Source organism: Mytilus trossulus, chromosome 9 (assembly GCF_036588685.1).
Source record: "Mytilus trossulus isolate FHL-02 chromosome 9, PNRI_Mtr1.1.1.hap1, whole genome shotgun sequence".
Classification (NCBI taxonomy): Eukaryota; Metazoa; Mollusca; class Bivalvia; order Mytilida; family Mytilidae; genus Mytilus; species Mytilus trossulus.
The window spans coordinates 15177594-15187589 of record NC_086381.1 but is presented as its reverse complement, the minus strand read 5'-3'; the positions used below and the strand labels follow the sequence as shown (position 1 = coordinate 15187589).

The 9996-nt window shown below is 32.4% G+C and overlaps 1 long non-coding RNA gene across 1 annotated transcript; it reads left to right on the top strand.

The window, feature by feature from the left end:
* Nucleotides 1-3853: 3853 nt before the first annotated feature.
* Nucleotides 3854-9170, top strand: LOC134683619 (uncharacterized). The gene is made up of 3 exons (XR_010101064.1): nucleotides 3854-3975; nucleotides 7548-7635; nucleotides 8317-9170. It is a non-coding gene; the product is annotated as an uncharacterized LOC134683619 (long non-coding RNA).
* Nucleotides 9171-9996: the final 826 nt, after the last annotated feature.

Here is a 9996-nt window from a genome sequence, read left to right as displayed (position 1 = left end):
TTGTGTAGACGAAACGCGCGCCTGGCGTACTAAATTATAATCCTGGTACTTTTGATAACTATCACAGCAATTTTTTTAAACATGTTTCGGAAAGGAACATATTTCTGATTCGATGTTTATATACAAATTATAAATATGTATAGGTCGATGTTTAGTCCCTTCGATGTATTAGACTGTAAATATGACTGGAATTTCTGACATCTTCCTCTTTTTTAACTTTTGTGGAAAGATGTTTCATTGACAGCCATACCACATCTCCTTTCGCTTATTTTTGTTGTATATATTTATTCCATTATTTTTAGTTGATGCCGAAAATAAGAATACGAAGTTATTTGTTAAATGCTATAAATAAGCGAAGTAAAACAACCGTTAATAATTATGTATATGAGCATTAATTTATATCTATTTATAAACTATTTTAAATACAAGCAGACATACCATTTGTGACACCAATTTCATTTATTTCCAAATCTTAAAATCATACATTTCCGTTCTTTTGCGTCTCTTAATAATGGCAGAACGGGCTTAAGAGTCTTATGATTAAGTTAACTGAATTATTTAGTTCTCACACATCATTAGCGGATTTAGGGGGTTAAAGCGAGCCCCCCCGTTTCAAAATCTTAAAATATTTTTTGTATTAACCATTTCTTGTTTTAATGTTATCTTTACTATAATTTGAATATCTAGCACTGAATAGGGTGACGCGTTGTCGCTACACTTCTTTAAATATACACAAGTCATAATTACATTGGCCGGAGGGTGACTTGATAATTAGAGGACCAAAGGATTAAATTAAGACAATCCAAGGCTGCTATCTCTATATTTTATTATAGATCTTTATTAGCCTCACTTAGAGTGATACAACAATTGCAAAACGGATAGATACGATCTGTAATCAAATAATTAAACTTATAGAATTAATACTTAAAAGTTTATTTAGAGTAACCATATGCCGGATGAACAAAAAGTGTGCCATTTATTGAAAAACATATGGTTTGGTATAACCAGAGACATATAATACAATTGTATTATATGTCTCTGGTATAACAAGAAAACTTCTCTAGTGTTCTAAACATTTCTCACATAACCCCTCCCCCAAACCCCACTTCAAGCTCTGGATCCGCGCCTGCCCATAGTGCTTATTACATTATAAAATAAAATGGTATTCATCTTCAATTGTTGAAATAAAGATGAATTGTTAAAAAAAAAAAGCATTGACACCAGTTTAAAGTTATCGTTCATAGAAGACAGTTTATTCTATAATTCTCTTTTTAAAACGTAAAATAATTTTACCTCTTGGAGTTTTTCTATATTACTTCTGTAATCGGATTTTGAAGAACCCCATGGACACCACATACTCTCAAATGTCTTTCAAGAAACAATGATAGTATGCAAACTCTTGTGTTGTTAGTAGGGAAATGAAATATCAAAAGCCTTTGTTTCTCAATTTGTATCTCAAAATAGAGTTCGTTAATTAAAAAAAAAGCTTGCATAGCAATTTCCTTAAAAACTAAATATATATAACAAAGGCAAAGTTTTAAAACACAAAATTTATTTTTTATTTTTCTTTCATAAACTTGAAATTATACCACGCCAAACCGTTAGGTTAACAACCGGGCATAGGACATTTGAGCGAAAAAGAAAAAAGCACATAGGGTCATTTGAGCGCCGACTTCATAGGACATTTGAGCGCCGGGATATTAACCTTACCTGAGTTTTCAGACAGGACATTTGAGCGAAATTTTCCCTGATAATTTTACACGAATTAAGATTTTTTTTTTAAAGTAAGAAAAAAAAGTAAGATTTAGTTATAAATATTTTTTATTTTATTTCACACCCGAGTAATTCGACCGGTTCTGGCTGGTTTATGTAAGTGAAATCCTAAGTTGATCTCTATTTACTTTCCTTGACACTATTATCAAATTGCAATCTGAAATACTGCCAGCAGGAAATTACGAGGGATTTTTATGTCAGAAGCCTGGGATATAAGTTCCAAGCCCGAACAGACTTGTAAATAATGCCGTTGCCGAGTTTTATGTTTTATGACAGTGCTTTGTTTTTAGTGCTTTGTTTACAATTAAAAGATGTTTTAATCTTTTTGTTGGTAAACTCCTGTTTTATGACTGTGCTTTGTTTTTAGTGCTTTGTTTTTTACAATTAAAATATGTTTTAATCTTTTTGTTGGTAAACTCCTCATTTAATGAACTATATTCGTAAGAAAATGTGGTATGATTGCCAATAAGACAATTCTCTATCCAAGACTTGTTTTCGCTCAAATGTCCTACGCTTATTCTTATTTTCGCTCAAATGTCCTAAAATTTAGGCGCTCAAATGTCCTATACTTTGGCGCTCAAACGTCCTTTTTTTTCGCTCAAATGTCCTGTCAATGCGCTCAAATGTCCATTGCCGTAACAACCATTGATCAATCAATAAGTAACGATCAAAAGACAATTGTTTATTGGATTAGGTTGATCGAACATGATGATTCGGGCATCTGCAATAAACCGTTGGTCACGTGGCGAGTGGCACGCGTTTATTAAAAGTCATTTAACTTCAAAATAACAAAATCTATTGATACCTATAACTTTATAGATATAAGGTTTTAATCATATCCTCTTATATTCATGCTCGCTGTGATCTTATAACATCGTTTTAGTGTCCTTAATGCAAAAACTTTCTTCTTAGTGCACTAAGAAGTCTTTTGCGGTATTTCTACACACCGAAATATATGGCCTTATTATTGGTAATATACCATATCAGTGTCACTAATGGCTTAACTTGTTACCTAATTAAAAAGAAGAAATAGGCTCAAAACCGCATTTTTAACTTTAGATTTTTTTCAATCCCAAAATAGAGAAGAGGTCCGGTATACAGACTAATTAAAAAGTCCAGATGAGAAGTTTAACTTGCTTTTCTATTCCCGGCACTTTCAGAGGCGGATTTAGGGGGGGGGGGGCAGGGGGCCCGGCCCCCCCTTTTTTTGAAAAAAAATGGTTGCTTATATATAGGGAATCACTGAAGCGTGACTTCAGCGGGCCCCCTCTTAGGTCAGTCAGTGGGCCCCCACTTGTGAAAATTTCTGGATCCGCCACTGACTTTTAACTGTTGCTTGACGCATGCCAAAAAAAATGCAGTACCTGGTTACAGTTGCTCATTGACAAATTATCATCTTTCGATTAAATAATCTTAAATCTATATGGTCTTAATTTTAAAAGTTAAAAAATCTAAATGTGAAGTGATCTAAAATGTTCAATATTAATGAGTATTTTCGCTGTGAAATGAATCTAAGGTCGTCTAAAAGTATATACATGTGTATTTGACCCGACTACTGACTACATATAGTAAACTATTCATTATGTACATATAAGGGGGGTCTGAGCGGAACTCGGGATTGTCGAGGCATATTTTTTGTAAACGTGACACATGAAAGTCAAATTATGAGGGAGGGTAAGAGGGGTACTGATTCCGAAATCCCGAGCTTAAAAACACGAAATCCCGAAATCCCGGGCTTAAAAACACTAAATCCCGAGGTCCCGAAATTCGAAAAAAGAATTTTCGGATCCCGAAAGGGTCAATCCCGAAATCCAGATCTTAAAAACACCCGATCCCGGAGTCCCGATAAAGGTCCTATATCCTCCCTCAAATTATTGTGCCGTGAAAACGCGAAATGAAGTTAAGCGGGACATGGGAAATTACAAAAATATCAGAATTGTTCACTTACATAGTGTAAGCGTGATGGCATCATGCGGGAATCTAAAAAAATAAGTAGTAACTAAGCGGGATCCGTGAACAGAACCCCCAATGAGACCCCCATTAGTTGTGGCTTATTTTGGTCTTTTTAGTTCGTTTCTTTCCCCTACATTACTTGACCGTTTTTGCAAAACAACAGTACTCGAGGTCTGACAGTATTTTACCAAGAACATGATGAAATGCACAAAATATTCAAAAAGGAAGGCCTAGAAAATTTAAATATTGGTATGCACACATACTCCCCTGTCAGCACAGACAATTATATTTTTGTAAACGCGCCAAACTCGTTTCATATATATTTATAATAGAACTGAAAAGAAAATTGAAATGGAAATGGGGAATGTATCAAAGAGATAACAACATGACCAAAGAGCAGATAACAGCCATAGGTCACCAATGGGTCTTCATTGCAACGAGAAAATCCCACAACCTGAGACTGGGGTGGATCCTGAGTCATATAAAGGGGTTCCTAACCAAGAACAAATTTGGGGGGGGGGGGGGGTCAAACTACATGTCCACATTTAAATGCATTGATCGTCCAGTAAAGAAAGGGGGGGGGGGGTTCCAACATGTCCAACCCTCAGCCCCCCAGAATACGTGCCTGTGAGGCATGCTTTTGCTTGCCATTAAACAAAAATGTATACTAGTTGAGTGATAATGGACGTCATACTAAACTCTTCAATACAAAAAAAAAGAAACTAAAATAACATTATACAAAGGTCACAAAGGCCATAACTTCTGGCTCCTGAATTAGGAAAAGTGCAAAATGCAGTGGGGATAAAAGCCTTTACTGTAAATTCCTGAAATTACAATTATATAAATCATCTCGCATCTTTGTGCATTTCTTGAAATTGGTCATATTAATAAATGCATGCAATATTTTCAGAAAATTTCAATATAAAGGCTTTTAAAAGTCAATCTTGTGCATGATTATCAATGATTATACTTGCACAATTAACACATGTGGTTCTCAAAACTCAAAGGTGTCTATGCTATTTATGACAACTTTGTATACCCCCGCTTTCAAAAAAGGGGGGTATACTGTTTTACCTCTTTCTGTCAGTCCATCTGTCCGTCAGTCAGTCAGTCCGTCCCATGAATATTTTTCGTCGCATTTTTCTCAGGAACTACAATACAAGGATTTCTGAAATTTGGTTTCAGGGTTTATCTAAGTCATTTATACCGTGTGATGCGTTTTTAGATTGATCACTTGACAACTTCCTGTTTACTGAAAACTTGTATGATTTTACACATGATAACCAAGTTGAAAATTTTTCTCAGGAACTACAATACAAAGATTTCTGAAATTTGGTTTCAGGATTTATATAAGTCAGCTATACCGTGTGATGCGTTTTCAGATTCATCACTCGACAACTTCCTGTTTACCGAACACTTGCATATTTTTACACTATTTATATTATCCACTTACGGTGGGGGTATCATCAGTGAGCAGTAGCTCTCAGTTTCACTTGTTAATCAAGTATAAATTTACAAAATATGTTTAGAACTATATGATTTTTAGGTTTTTAAGCATAGATATAGTAGGTCAGGATCTGCGAACTCTCACTGACTGACTGAGCACATGAATTCAACACTAGTTTTTTGGTGATGTTGGTGTTGCTTAGTGTTTTGTTTTGTTTTTCTTTTCTGCATCTTATGTTTTGCCTTGGCATTGTCAGTTTCTCTTTCATTGCCTTTGTTTTTTTGTTATTTTAAATAACAAGTCACAAGAGAGAAAAGACAAAAAAAAAAATGTGAAAAAATGGCTTAGTTCAGAGATAACAAATAGCTAAAGAAGAAAAAAGAAAATTCCTTTTCTAAAGTCAATTGTCTGATAATCTAGAAGATAGCCTGATTTGGTCTAATTCTCCTGAATTCTAGCAGGTACTTTATTCAAACTTTTTTTATTCAAACAAACCATGTCTTAGATAGTCTTGGAATTAGAATACATTAATCATAAAATTTTCATAATACTTTGGTGAATTATCTATTGATATAATCCTTACCTTACCTTACCTCTGTATCTTTATCCCCTTCAAAGGAGAACCACACAGTTTCTGTGTGTTGAACAGGTGCTTTGGGTGGCAGTGCTCATTATTTACATTGGTGCTGTGTCTGTGGGTCCCATCACCATAATATATCCATGAATTTTTTGGATCATCCTTCCACCATTATGTACATTATTTACATATATGAATATCACTAAAGATAATGTTTGCAATCCGCAACGACACCTCCCAACATTTTAAAATTCATGTGTATTATGATTAAAAGTTCATGGCGATTTTTATTAATGTTAAAACAAGTCTATCCACACGGGGTTTTGTGTTAATATATAAAAACGGCATCTTATTAATCGTTTATAATCTAAAATCTAGAATGTCCTCACATACGGGATATATATATAGAGAGCGGCTTTGCCTGGTTAAAATACGTATTTAAAGCTCTATGTTTTTTTAATCATGATAATTAAGCTCCTTTTTAATTTTTAGGGATTTAAAATTTTTAATTAAAAGTTAGGGATTTTATTCATAAAAGGGGGGATTTTCCAGTACATATATACTATTAATAATGCTTTGAGCAATTTTCATGAAACTTGGTGAATTATTTTTGTATAACATAAACATGATAATTTTCCTTTTAATTTAAAAAAAAAATCTGATTTATGTCATTGTACTATCATGACTTGGGATTAGGATAGTCTCAAGAATGCTTTCACAATTTTTTATGAAACTTTGGTGAATTGTTTTTATATCTTGACATAAACACCCTTTTTATTATTATGAGCCAAAGTTGAGGGGGCATAATGTTTAACACTTGATCGTTTGTCCGTCTGTCCCAAAGTTGTTTTTTGTTCTCTTACAGTACTTTAGTTTGCCTCAACCAAATTCAATTAAACTTTTACAAAAGCTTGTTATCGCAATACTCAGATCAAGTTTGAATTTTGGTGATGTCAGTGTTACTGTACTAGAGTATCAGAGTTATGCCCCTTTAGAAATGGGGAAAATATGCTGAATTTTTGGTTTCCTGTTCTCTAAACTTTAGTTTGTCTCAACCAAATGTTATGAAATCAATACACAATGCTTATCACCACAAAATACAGATTAAGTTTGAATTTTGGTAGTGTCTCTTTTACTAAATTCTATAGTTATGTTCTTTAAAAATGGAAAAAATTGTTTTGGCCTTCTAACTTAAGTTTCCCTCAACCAAATTTTATTAAACTTTAAAACAATACTTTTAATCACAATTTTAATCGGATCAATTTCAAAATTTTGGTTGTAAAACTTTTACCGTTCTTCAGTTATGTTCCTTTAAAACTTTAAATAATATGCAAGCTGGAGTATCATTCCCTATTTATCATGTATATTTTTTTATAAGATGCAGAGTTTAGGAACTTTAGTTGTTGCAAAGTTATTTAAAATTTGTCCATTTTCAAAAACTTTGAAAGGTTTTAGAAATGTATTTGTTAAAAAAATTGCAGCCTTAAACTTATAGTCACTTGAGATATCTATAAATTGAGCCAAATTATATGCATGTTTTAAGTCAATGAATACCACTGTTTGTGCATGTTTTGTTTTTTTTTAGGGCGGGGGTCTTATTTGCACAGTGCTCATAGTTTTTTAGTCGATCAATAAAATTCATTTAAAGCTTAAAGACCAGCTATAAGGGCAAGAAGCTTATCAAGCACTCATGGTTTAGATTTTTATTAAACACACATTAATATACATATAAATGTACATTAAACAGAAACAAAATTGATGCAAGATGTCATTCAACTTTTACTCTTTTATGTATAGGACAAGAACTATAGAAGATACAGAGAAATAATATACAGCAGAAATGATAGGCAATGTAAAATTTGCAGAAGCCAACTAAACCTAAATGGTAAGGCACCTTTTAATTTTAAAAAGTTATTACAAGTATCATGATTACTATAAAAATTCAAAGATGTGGTATATTAAATATGAAAACTATGATGGATTTGAGAAAGCAATTGTAGGCCTGTTACGACCTTCAATAATGAGAAAATCCATACCCTATACTATAGTCAAAGTAGGCAGCTATAAAAGACCTAAAGATGAAACATTGAAACAATCCAAACTGTAAAACTAATCATGCTAATTGCCTAGTTTATAACAAAATAAATTACAAAAAATAAATATGACCGGGCTGAGTATGAAACAACAACAACAACCACTAAATTTTAGTGTCAGACTAAACTGACAAAAGCTACAGGCTCTGAACTTTGGACAGGCACAAAAGGAATATGGCAAGGCTATATAAATAATAAGATCTGGTATGATTACCAATCAGACAACTCTCCACCAGACAACCAATGATGTAAATTTCCTGCAAACATGGACTTGACTGCTGTAAATCAACTAATTTTTCGTGAATACTTTATTTGGCATTTTATACTTTCTAGTCTACATCGCAGTTATTTATCTTTCTCGAGTTCAAGTTTACTTAATGTATTTTAATAAGGAAAGATACACATGAAAAACATGTATTGCTGTTTCTCTCTCCATTTATAACATTTTATTTGTTTATTTTGTGTATTTATAGGTGATCAGACATCTTGGTTTTCATGATCAATAGGTCATTACTGAAGAGGAAACTTAAAGTTGAAATTTATTTACATAGTGCATAATTGGATTAATTTGAAATGGAATGTGTGCTTTCCTGCAAAAAAGAAATAGGAAATTTCAACATTATCACATGACAATGACCATATAAAACAAAATGGAGTTCTATCATAGATACACAAAAACACTATTGCATAAAAGCAACAACATATCTTTACAAAAGAAAGGAGAATGCAGAACAAATACTATTTTGTTGTTGAAAAAAGGAACACCAGTTTTATCCACTCATTTACATCGCTCCCTCATATCAGATATACAGAAGAAGATCATTGAAGAACAATTTGCAAAAATGATTTCTCTTAGAATTGAAGGGAATTGTTTAGTGAATGGAATAATGTATTCACTGAATTCTTAGGTAGTGGATTGAATAACTGTACACAAGCTGAAACAGAAGAAATTCTAATTTAAAATAACACGAAAAGTTTTTATTTTATTATTTAATCTGCAAATATATAAACAAATTCTTTAGAACACCACAAATGATATAATGACATTCTAATTGGTTGCTTATTAATGTATCGCATTGAAACAATTACAATGAAAACAGAAGCATTTGCTCAAAAAAAAATTATAAATCAAAGTTAAATTTATATAAAAAGTATAAACAATACCTGGATCTAATAGTCAGACTGTATTATTTTCAATGTCATTAAAATGTTGAGTCAAACATTTATTAAAGTTTTAAATATCATTTGCATCAATTATACAGTCTTGTAATAATTATATTCATACTGTTTGTATACATGGTGTAGTGAAGAAATGTGTAACAAGTAAAAATAAGGGAAAACATTTCCTCAAGGGAAATTTGATGTTCAAAAATTTCCTTAGAGGAAATTTGAAGAACAATGATTTCCTTAGAGGAAATTTGTTGTCTTGAATTTTCCTCCAAGGAAAAGTGTTTGTCAAAAATTTCCTCACAGGAAAAAGTATTTCCTCCAAGGAAAATGTGAAACTACAAATTTCCTCACAGGAAAAAGTATTTCCTCAAAGGAAAATTTGAAGCTGCAAATTTCCTCAAAGGAAAAAGAATTTCCTCTAAGGAAAAAGAATTTCCTCTAAGGAAAAAGAATTTCCTTTAAGGAAATAGAATTTCCTCAAAGGAAATAATTATGCAGCAAATTCCCTAAGGGAAATCTTTTTCCCTTGAGGAAAAAACAATTTCCCTTGAGGAAAAATCTTTTTCCTGCAGGGAAATTTGATTTCCCTTGAGGAAAAGTACTTTTCCTCTGAGGAAATTGTTGAAAAAAGGGGCATAACTTTTTCAACAGTGGTGCTAGAGCCAAAAAATTTTAGGACAAATATCAGGGAACTAATACCAACCAAGTTATCAACTTTGTTTTGACTTAACTCCAAAAATTAAGGTGACAACTTTTGCACTCAGCGGAATTGCAAACTTGTCCTGGAGACTGTTACAAGCTAAAATGTCAAAAAAATCAAAAATTTCAAAATGCTCAAAAAGAAATGAAACTTAATAGGATTGTTGACTGTCAAGTCTGTATGAGACTTTTGAAGTTGGAATTTCCAAAATGGCCACCGTTGCCATGGAAACTGCAGAAATGTCAAAAATTTTCAAAATGCTCCAAACTTAATGAAACTTATT